The sequence below is a fragment of the Sarcophilus harrisii genome, chromosome 1 (assembly GCF_902635505.1).
Source record: "Sarcophilus harrisii chromosome 1, mSarHar1.11, whole genome shotgun sequence".
NCBI classification, from domain to species: domain Eukaryota; kingdom Metazoa; phylum Chordata; class Mammalia; order Dasyuromorphia; family Dasyuridae; genus Sarcophilus; species Sarcophilus harrisii.
Genome location: NC_045426.1, coordinates 32,902,839 through 32,914,269, shown reverse-complemented (window position 1 = coordinate 32,914,269; position 11,431 = coordinate 32,902,839). Strand labels below are relative to the sequence as shown.

General features: G+C 36.9%; 1 long non-coding RNA gene across 1 annotated transcript in view; it reads right to left on the bottom strand.

Annotated features, from left to right (window-relative positions):
* Window positions 1–492: 492 nt before the first annotated feature.
* LOC105749579 overlaps window positions 493–11,431 on the bottom strand; it is a 115,263-nt gene continuing 104,324 nt past the window's right edge. Inside the window, exons 3-4 of the long non-coding RNA XR_004232194.1 lie at window positions 6,438–6,605; window positions 493–649 (exon numbers count right to left, since the gene is read on the bottom strand). This is a non-coding gene — a long non-coding RNA (uncharacterized LOC105749579). The remainder of the gene's footprint in view (window positions 650–6,437; window positions 6,606–11,431) is intronic.

Here is an 11,431-nt window from a genome sequence, read left to right as displayed (position 1 = left end):
CAGTTTTTTTTTTTTAATAGTCTTTTTTATTTTTCCAAACACATGTAAAGATAGTTTTCAATATACGATTTTGTAAAACTTTGTGCTCTAAATTTTTCTCCTTCCTTTCCTTCCCTCTCCTCTCCCCAAGAAAGCAAGCACTCTGATATAGGTTAAATATGTGCGATTCTACAGTAATTTTTATATGTTGCTTTTCATTTCTGCTTTCAAAATTATAATATACTTAGTCACTTTAACTTTTGATGAATTATACTAGTGGGCAAAATTAAAAAGGAGGAAGTTACCAGGTAACAAGCCTTAGAGGAAACTTTTTGATCTTTTTTGATCTTGCAGAAGAATTTTGCCTGTGCTCTTGTAACCACAGCTAAAAACAAACAAATAAAAACTCTAACTGAAAAAAAAGAAGGATATAAAATCAGGTGTTGTTGTTCAATCATTTTTCCAGTCATGTCTGAATCTTCATTTGAGGTTTTTGTTTCTTTTTGGCAAATATCCTGGAGAGTTTTGCCATTTTCTTTTCCAGTTCCTTTTATAGATGAGGAAACTGAGGCAAACAGTGTCGGAACTCAGATCTTCATGATTTCAGGCCAGACTCTCTATAGTATCATTTACTAAGATGATGATAACAACAACAGCAACAATAACAACACTGAAAGAGAGTGGGATACAAAAGTAAGGCATCTGCTTTCAAATCCTAACTGTAGAATCTGTAATTGCTTATACTTGTCACCTATCAAGAGGGGCTGGATTAGAGCATATTCAGGGGCCTTCTGTCTTCTAGTTTATAATCCTCTAATAAAGGTTCTGAAGCTATACTTGTTTGAAAAAAGCAAAATAAAAACTAACTCTACATGTTAAAAAAAAAAATCTTTATTCTATAAAGCCCTGCCCTCACTGCCTTGCTTCCAGGGGTGACCAAGAGATGCTTCTGCAAAAAGAAAACCACATTCTGTATTTAAAAATAAGTTGAACAAGTGAGTAAATAAATCTAAGAATAAACCGGGTGTGTATATGCAAACAGGTCCAGTTAGCATTATAGGAAATTACATCCCTGGTATTATTATGATTATCATTATAATAACAAAGGACTGCCTACTGGGAAAAGGAAAGTTATAAAAGAGAAAGGGAGATATTTGTTAAAGGGGATAATGAGTTAAACATATGCATACATACCAGTGTGCACCCTGCTTCCTGTATTCCCCCAAATCATAGACTAAAATGGATCAAAAGGGCAATTCAGGCTTTGGAGAGATAGGTAGGAGGCAAGGAAATGTATCTGTGATCTCATCAATAAGGGAAACGTCCAAGTGAGGAAACTCCATCTAACAATGCAGGTTGCTGCCCAATTTATCATTTTTAGAGAGTTGCTTAGAGTAATAAAAATTCAGGATCATATAGACAGTATAGTCTATGACAGGATGCCATCTCTCAAGTTCCTTTAATATGCAGGAAGAGCAAAAAGGGACTCCCCAAACCTTTCTGTCTCTTATTCTCTCTCTTCCATTTCTCACCCACCTCTGTGGTCCTTTTGTCCTGATTTCAGTGGAGGCCAGAGTCTTTTATTTCCCCCAGTGAATTTTGAATCATTAAGGACTCAATCAAATCGGATGAACAAACAAATATCATGTGCTGGCCCCAGAGCCTTCCAAAAGTAGAGAGGATGAATAACATAGAGAAACAATCAACCAACCAGCATTGCTGTGCCTCGAGGCAGCTATTGGCCATACACTAAGGAAAGTCACTTAGTGCCTGCTCTCAGGGAGCTTACTTCTGTGCACAGAGAAGAAATCATTTTTCAGAGAGGTCTATGAAAGAGGAGAATTCAATAATCATTACAGCACCAGATGGATGATGATCCTGACTAGATTTATAGATGATCTTAGAAAATTCCACATGAGATGGATGAAATAATATTTACCCATCAGAGTTCTGCTAAGATCTGACTTGAGGGTTTCTATCTCATGCCCTTCCTCCTAACAAAATGTATTTTATGCTGCATTTTATCAATCGATATTTCTTTTGAGCGAATTAAAAAAAAAGGTTTTGGGGACATTAACACAGTTTGCAGCTCTCAAATTACATATGTATTTGTTAGCATATGGTTAGGAAAACCATTGAAGCCAGTTTATTAATAGCTACAACTCCAATTCCCTCTATACTTCCTCTGTATATCATGGAGCCATCAAGGAAATTAAGGAAATCTGGTTAAACTTTTGAAGATCTTGGAGGGAAAAGACAACATGTAATAGATTAAATTTAAATACCACTTACTATATGCTAGACACTGTAACTCAGTAATTTACAATTTTTATCTCATTTAAGAATATGATCCTATTTTTATAAGACAAGGAAGTTGAGCAGAAGTAAAGTGACTTGACCAGAATCACACAGCTAGGAAATATCTGAGGTCACATTTGAACTTTGGTCTTCATGACTCTGGATCCAACATCCCACTCCCACATACACATACATGCATATATACACTTATGACAGAAAACTAGAATTAGTATCCAATTAGAATTGGTTCCAATATTATCTAAGATAATTGCTAGTTTTATATTCTGGGGCAAATCACTTTGCCACAGTCTCCTTTTCTATGAAATGAGGACTAGAATAATCATAGGATTAGCTCATAGGATACCTATGAGGCTCATATGAGATTTTTATCTCTTGCTGCAAAGGTAACATGGAAGCATTTCTTTTTTTGTGATCATTAAAGAAAAAAAAAACATTAACAACTTGATCATATTCTTAAATTGAGGGACAACAATGGAGAACAAATCCATCTTGTACTCAAAGAAATAGTTTCCTCTGAAATAAAGTTATTTATTCATTCATGTACCTATGAATTCATTCATTCATAAGTGCCAGGGCACTAGAGAAAAAAATCTTAAAACAAAATAAAAGAAAAGCCAATGCTTTCAGAAATAAACATTTAAAATAGGAATATATCAGAAAATAGATTGCGTAAAGATCTGATTCAAATCCCAACTCTGGAGGGGAAAAAAAAAAAAAAACAATACAATCAGCTCATTGGGGATAATGCTATGGGTAAATGAAACAGATATGGGCATTGGGAAATCTATCCCTTTTTATTTTTAAATGCCCAAATGTTTACCAGCTGACCTTCCCCTTTACTGCAGGTCTGGGAACCAAGGTGCACACAATAAAGTTCAAACCAATCAACTGCTTTCAGCTGTTCTTGTGCAATGAATTTTTAAACATTTGGTCATTAAGCCCAATCTATATGCAGGTCAGTTTTTGAACAGGATGGGAACAGTTTGGGAGCAGATGCCAGGGCACTGACTCATGAAAAGGGGATAGTAAAGAAGCTGGGAGTGTATTTATATAGGTCCACCCATCAGGTGCCTTTTCCCCTAGTTTGTCTGCCACCTTAAATAGCTTTGAGATAGTTTAAATAATCAAAAAAATATATTAACTTCCCTTTCTAGTTTTTTTTTTAATGCTTTAACCAAAAAATTTGAAGAACACGCAGCTCTTATCGTCAGTTGGATTCTCTTTTTAGACTAAAGACCCCATTGATCACTGATGATGTTGGAGCTGAGAATGGACCCGTTGTGCTTTATTAGTGAATGGCATATTGTGTCAGTAGCAGTGCATGCTTGATTCTTCTACTTAGTCTTGAACATCAATGATCTGAGAGCTTTCAATGGTAAAGAATTTAAATCACTTAACTATTTCCCTTTGTTGCATTCTGGCTGCCATATGTATGAGAATAAGCTTTAATGCTGATATCTTGGGGTCAAAACACAAAATTGTTTTGAAGTTAGGTAGGAAAGTAATAGAACACAGCATCCCAAGAATCAACTATAAAGACTATCTTTAACAACAGATGGTCTAAGCCAGTCACTCAGTTCAAATGACTTCTTTCTATATAAGGAACAGCTAGTGACAACATTCACCAGATTGTTTAGATGTGCTCTTTATGACATGCATTCTCTTCCTATGCCCATGTGCCCTTTTCTCCCCCCAAAAAATATGATGCATGGTGAGGGGCTGAAAGCATTTATGGTTTGGATTAAGGGACAGATATAAATAAGATCATATTTATAAGTTATCCCCAACAAATCATTGGGGAACGTGGACAGACATGTCTGAATGGAGGGGGGGGGGGTGGGTGGAATAAGACATCACAAACCAACCACAGCTTGCTGATAAAAAAAAAAGGCAACAACTGGGATTTATATGGCACAGCTGGTAATGTATAGTGCTTTGTAGAGCTTTGGCATCTGGTCACTTGTTTTAAATTTTTGAATAGCCAATAATCCTGCAATGAAAGTAATTGTGAAAATGAAGCAAGAGTGTTAGGAGGTTTGCTGTAGTGAAAATGTCAGCTGCAAATTAAAAATAAACAACCCCCCCCAAACCAAAAAGGATGAATTTTTAGAATACATTGTTCACAAACTTAGAAGCCAATAGGGGAATTCTAAAATGAGGGCAACTGATATTTTAAAAAAATCAATATTTTGTTTAGTTTTCATTTTTGATCAGAAAGGATCTGTTGGCTATGCCAAATGAATGGCGATCATGGAGATTTTGTACAAGATAGACTAAATATACCTAAGGAAAGGCATGCCATTGATCTGTACCCAGAGTACCTGAGATTCTATTTTGTTTATTGATCCAATGTGTCAGGATTCCTCTCCCTCATCTTCCCAAACCTCAACCTCAATGGTTACTAAGTCTCTCTAAAGCAATGTTATTGCTGTATTTAGTATAAACTTTTAAATTGTTTTGATAGGCCGCTGGGGAGGATTTCATGGAGATAAAGAGAACTGGCAGTATGCTGGTGGGGGAGAATGGACACAAGAAAACTCTTTTAGGCCCAGGATGGTCCACTTTGGATTCATTAAAAAAAAAAAAAAAGGTAAAAAGTGGCAAAGTTCATCAAACTGAGAAACTAAAGCAATATTATGTGACATAAGAGAAAGCTGAATGTGAACTCTTCAAAAATCAAATAATACTTTGGGGTTGGGAAGAAAAACATTTTCTGTTTCTCCTAACACCCTTGTTTCATTCATTGAGAAGAATAAGCAGACTAGCTGTGGAAAAAGCATTTGAATCCCAATTCTGCTACCTAACTATAGGCATAAGCAGGGAAAGGTCACTTAATTCTCTAGAACTCAAGTTTCCTCATCTGTACCATGAACAAGATGATTTACATAATTCCTGAGGTCTCTTCAGCCAAGAATATCTATGATCCTAAATTTAGGGTTAGAATTTAAACCAGGAAGGAATGTGAATAGAGATGTCTATCTGACAAGCAATTGGAATTCTTATTTTGATCATTTTGATCATTAATTATCTGGTTATTTCCAACAGAGGTGATTTGGGGCTCAATTCTAAAGACACATTTGCATTCTCCCATTCACCTTAGGTATGTAGACACAGTCCCAATTTCTAACACACACAACAGAAGAGTTTTTCAGCATCATTTTGCCAAGTTTTTAACTGCCTTGAAGATCTTTCTGTTTATTAAGATCCTTTGAAAAGTTTTCACCATATAAAATACTTTATTGGAAATAGTGAAAATGATTCATTTCAATCGAACACACACATACACATACATATGCACCCATATGTACACATATTTATACATTATATAGTCAGTGTGTTGTGTTTGTGTTTTTGCACATACATATAAAGTGGGGCTGAGGATGGAGTACAGGGGAGTCAATAAGACTTGCTCCAGACACTCATTAGCTGTGTGATTGTGGGGAAGTCACATAACACCGTTTGCCTCAGTTTCCTCATCTGTAAAATGAGTTGGAAAAGGAAATGACAAACTGCTCCAGTATCTTTGCCAAGAAAACCCCAAGTGGGATCACAAAAAACTGGACATTACTGAACAACAACAAAATAAATACACACATATTTTCAAAGTCTATATAGATGCTGTATGTATCTATATTGGTGACAATAATACATAATCGATAATGATGGTGGTGATGAGAATGCTGAAAGAGAGAGACAGTCATAGATAGATAGATAGATAGATCCCCATCTAGTTGTCATCTGTTCTAGTTGAATATATTCAACTATATATAATTCTCTCCACCAGGAAGGTTTTAGTGTTTACTATAATCCCCTGATTGGAGGAGTTGTTTGAATCATAGTTTATCTGAAAATCTAATGCATATGTCAGGGATACAAGAATGGTGTATGCTTCTCAAAATACTGGCTTTACCACAGATCGTTTTAACCCTGTTCATTGATGGCTTCTCGCCTGATAACTGTGACATTGGAATTACACTGTGGGGGCATGCAAAATTGGCTGCAACTTTCATTTCTCTGTCTGGGCTGGAGAAATTCTAACTGCAGTGGTGCAGGGAAACCATTTGCTGGAGTACCACCTGAAGGAGGAAGTTATTAGATGCACGACTGAACAGAACAGAAAGTTATGTCTGAATACGTACTCAAGGCAAAACAGATGTTATCTTGACCTCTACTCACAAGAATCTTGCACCTTTTACGTTGACTCTCTTCTTTCTTAGTGGTATCTTTTGGCCAGGTGCAACCATTGATAGAGCATTGACTTCTCTTGGAGAGACAGAGTATAACTGAACCTGACAGCTGAGGGGATCCTGCAGTAACAGGGGCAAAAAGCAGTTTTAAAGCAAACTTCACTCTTCACTCTTCAGATCACTCCAGTTTCCATTGAATTAAAAAAAAAAAAGAATCATCAATATTTTGAAAGTCACATCTTTACCAAGTGAAGAAAGACTGAACTACTTTTAGATCCACCTATTTTCAAGGCTTTCTTGCCACTTTACCAAGCTACCACTCTAATACTTCTTAGCTCAGAAGCAAACTGAACTCTTACTCTGTTTTTTTTTTTTTAATTAGAGATAGGAATACAGACTAAACCTGTAATAAGAAACTCCCAGGTGAGGAAGCTCCCTTTACCAATGAAACTTTTCCTCATTTTATAGTTTTAGAGAGTTGCCTAGCATTGAGAGTGACATGATTATTGTCAGTATGGACCACAAACATGATTTTAAAGTCAGCATTCTCTCTACTCAGCCACAATAACTTTGATAATTCACAGATACCATACTTTAAATCCCTTCAACATAACGTTACTCAGAATCAAAAAAGTTGGAACTTTAGAAATCATATAGTCCAAACTCACTTTACAGATAAGGACACCAAGACTGGTTTTCTGACTTGCTTAGGGCAGCTAAGTGCAGTAGATCGGGTAAGAAGAATTAAAATATGTTTGTTCTCTCTCTCTCTCTCTCTCTCTCTCTCTCTCTCATCTTTTTATCATCTATCTCTCTTTGTCTCTCACTCTCTATTATCTATTTATCATCTATCATATATTACCTTTCATCTATTTATTATTTATCTACCTGTCATCTATCTACCTATCAACTGTATATCTATCTATCATCTGTCTATTTATCATCTCTGTCTCTATTATTTATCCATCATCTTTTATCTATATATTATTTAATCTACCCATCTATTTATCTACCTATATGTCACCTTTCATCTATTTATTATCTCTCTATCATCTATTTGTTCATCCATACATAAATACACCTGCAAATAAAGTAATTAACTACTTATTAAATTCTTCACTCTTACTATCCATTATAATACTCACTTTTCCCCTAATCTACAACATCACTCTCCCAAATAAAACCAGCAACTTCCCTTCACTATGTAAAAACACAGTTAAACTCGCTTTCTTTACCAGCCTCTAACCCTATTCATCTACTCAGGACAAGAAGCCACAATTACAAACTGACAGTGATTCTCAGTAAGTACATTTAACCTAACAATAAGCTTCAAACTAGACTACTTCTCCATTATCTTCATCCCTGTTGCACTATAGTCACATGATCTATTCTAGAATTCTCAACATGATACATACATGCAGCACCTAATATCCATCGCTTCTTTAAATATCTAATCACTTTCCTATTTACTATGATCATCCTTGTCTCTGCAAACAATCTATTTCAACTTTTCATCAAATGAGATATAGTAATCCATATAATTATATATGTAATATATATTTTCTATATATACGTATATGTATAGGCATATATATAATGTCTGTACTAGCTCCCTGGAGGGCCTCAGGATCAGTCAGAGTCAGGATCAAAGTCCTTGGTTTTTAGGGGGAGAAGTGAAGGAGGCAGTCAAGCTGCATGGCAGCCAAAGATGTATCCTGGATTTTGGAGTCCAGAGTTTCCAGCCTTTCTCCTCCTTGTCCTACAGTCAAGGGACGCTAACCTCTCTCTCTCAGCCCTCTAATCCTTACCTTCGATTACCTCACCACCACACATTCAACAAGCACCACAGGTGAGGAGAGCCATCACATCACATTTAAATATATGTATATGGAACCATTATCTTACATTAAATAGGTAATTAGCCTTAAGTGTTTTGCTGTCTGATTCAAGTATACCTTTTCAGAGTTTCAGCCCTCTATACATATATCCTGAAATATGTGTGTATTTAAATGTATTCTATATATGTGAGTGTAAGATATATGTATATGCATATGGTATACATGCATATATATTTCCTCTTAAATATTTATATATGATGTTTATGTAGATGTGTATATAGACATATATGTTTGTACATATGTATTTATTTATCCTATAATAATATGTGTGTATGTGTTTCTCCTGGAAGAAAATGTCATTGAAGGTAGGGATTCTTTCATTTATTTTTGTATTTACATCCTTAGGATCTACCTAGCCCAATGCTGAACACATAGTAAGTGTTTAATAAAGGCTGGTTGAAGGAATGATTGGCTTGATGGATTGGATCCATTTCACATTGCCTATTTTCAGAGACAGCAGGACAGAGTGGGAAGAATGGTCATTTGGAAATATAGGGCATGATTTTGACCCCAGCTCTGTAACTTGTTACCCATGTGACTTCAACTAAATCACTTACCATCTCTAGTTCTTGCTTTTCTTATCTAAAAAAGGGGGATAAGGAAATGACTCGTAAGGTCACACAGGTAGTAGCAGAGTCAGATTCAAACCCTGTATTGCTGATTGTAAATCCAAAGATCTTTCATGATTTCCCATGTTGTTGTTGTTTTTCCCCAATTGTAGGTAGAGCGCCTTTTTATTTAAAGTATTGGAATTCAAGTCAGTAAGGTCTGAGGTCAAGCTCTGACTCCCAAGCTTATGATATGTAGTTGGGGCAAATAACTTAACCTCTTCTGCATAAAGGAAGGGAGAGGGAAGGGTCAAATATGATACCCTCAAAGGTTTCTTCCAGCTGTAACTCTATAGCAGTATAAAGTATAACTGCCACAAATAGTGAAATTCTGTGATTATTTCTTCTTTTTAAAATCATTTTCTCTTTTTTCTTACTCAGATTTGAGATTAGATATGATAGTATAGATAGAAAGTTGGCTTTGGAATCAGGAAGATGAGTTCAAGACTTGTTCTGAGACACTGGGCATGTTACTTACTCTTTCAGTGACTGAGATAACTGAGACTCTCGGTGACCCAGTAGATGCTTGTAAAGGGTTTTCTTTTTGGGGGCTATTCACATAGATAAAATCACTACATATGAGACAGAAAAGCAATACATATAGGCATATATGTACATCCATTCATCTATCAATCCATCCTTATTTAGATATATAGATTTATCCATCTCTTTTTTTTACTGTTTCCTTCCTTCCTTCCTTTCTTCCTTTTTTACTTCCTTCTTTCTTTTTGTCCTTCCTTCTTTCTTTCTTTATTCTTCCTTTCTCTTTTTTCCTTGCTTTCTTCTTTCTTCCTCTCTCTTTTTTCCTTTCTTCTTTCTTTTCTTTTTTCCTTCTTTCTTTTTCTTTTTCTTTCCTTCTTTCTTTCTCTTTTTTCCTTCTTTCTTTCTTTCTCTTTTTTCCTTCCTGTTTTCTTCCTTTCCTTCCTTCCTTCCTTCCTCCCTCCCTCCTTCCCTTCCTTCCTCCCCCTTCCTTCCTTCCTTCCTTCCTTCCTTCCTTCCTTCCTTCCTTCCTTCCTTTCTCTGAAATGTTACAGTCTCAGAGATTTATCAAGAGCAGGGATCTCAAATATAGTCCTGGGACAACAGTCCCAAATGAGACCTGAACCAGATGAAAATGTAATTGGAAAAATTGAACAAAATGAATAAAAATATAACAAAGCATTGATGGCTTTACATTTTAAACCACATCAATTCAGGACCTACAAAGATTGGTATGTACAGGTTAGTATTGCCTTTTTCTATCTGAGTTTGACAACATTGCAACTAAAGCCATTTCACCTCTTCCAATGTTCTTATCAACAATAAAATTGGATTTCTTGTTGAAAAACACACTTCACAACAACAAGAAAGCCAATCAGGCATTTTTCTTTAAAAAACAAAAAACAAAAAAAAAAAACCCAGTAATCTGGAGATAGCTTCTGAGTAAGGGACCTTTGAGGAACAGTTGTGGGTCTCTCTTTCCAAAGTTCTCCTCTGGAAGAGAATCAGTACATATGCATTCAAGGGCTACCTTAGCGAGCTAGCCCTTCGATTTAACACATGCCAAAGCCGGGGTGTCAGCCAGCGGCGCGCAGAGGTCTGAATATCTCAGACTGTACAAACAGGTAGAGAAGCCTGCTCAGTTGAAACCTTCAATTGAGTATTAGGGAGAGCAAAAATGTGTTATGGAGGAATTTATGAACCTATTTGAACATCATAAGTTTGAAATTTCCAGACCAAATTGAGCCTTGTACGATTCCATTTATCACACTTTCCATTTGAGGCCGGCTGAGAGAGGAGGGAGGTTTAAGTGACAGTTTCTCCCCCTCACTCCCAGGCCACCTGATCAAATTGTGGCAGATGGCCTGAGCGGCACGTAGGAAGGAGATGAGGAGAAGGAGGCAAGCAGCAGGGGGATTGGGGCCCGAGCTCTGGAGCCGGTCGTACCAAGGAAGGAGAGAGAATAAGAGATTTTTTGGAGGGTGCAGTGGGGAAGAAAGGATGGGGCAATCAAGGAAAGGGAGGGCCCCCAAAGGCGAGGGCAGAGACCTAGTTCAGCTGAATCTCAAAAAAGCCACGAGGAAGGGAAAATGTCTGGCAGCCAAAATAGGGGAAAGTTGAAATAGAAGGGGAGGTTGATTTTTGAGAACAGTAATCAGTCAGAAAAACTAGCACAACAGAAGCGGTTGGGGCCAGGACTGTGCCTGGAGCAAGGAGGTCTCCCCGGCAGACTTTATTGCTTCTTTTGAAAAGGGGAACATGCTTGGAGGTGGGTGGGGGCCCCTCGTGTGGCTACCTGCCTAGTTGTGGTCAGGGTATTGACTTTGCTGCCTGGTTTCCTTAGAAGGCTGGAGGGTTTTCAGAGTCATTTCAAAGGCCTCCAAGCATTTTCCTGAGAGAGGGTGGTGTGTGTGCCCCAGGAGAAACCAAATTGGGGCAGGTCTGGTACAGCCTTCTTCAG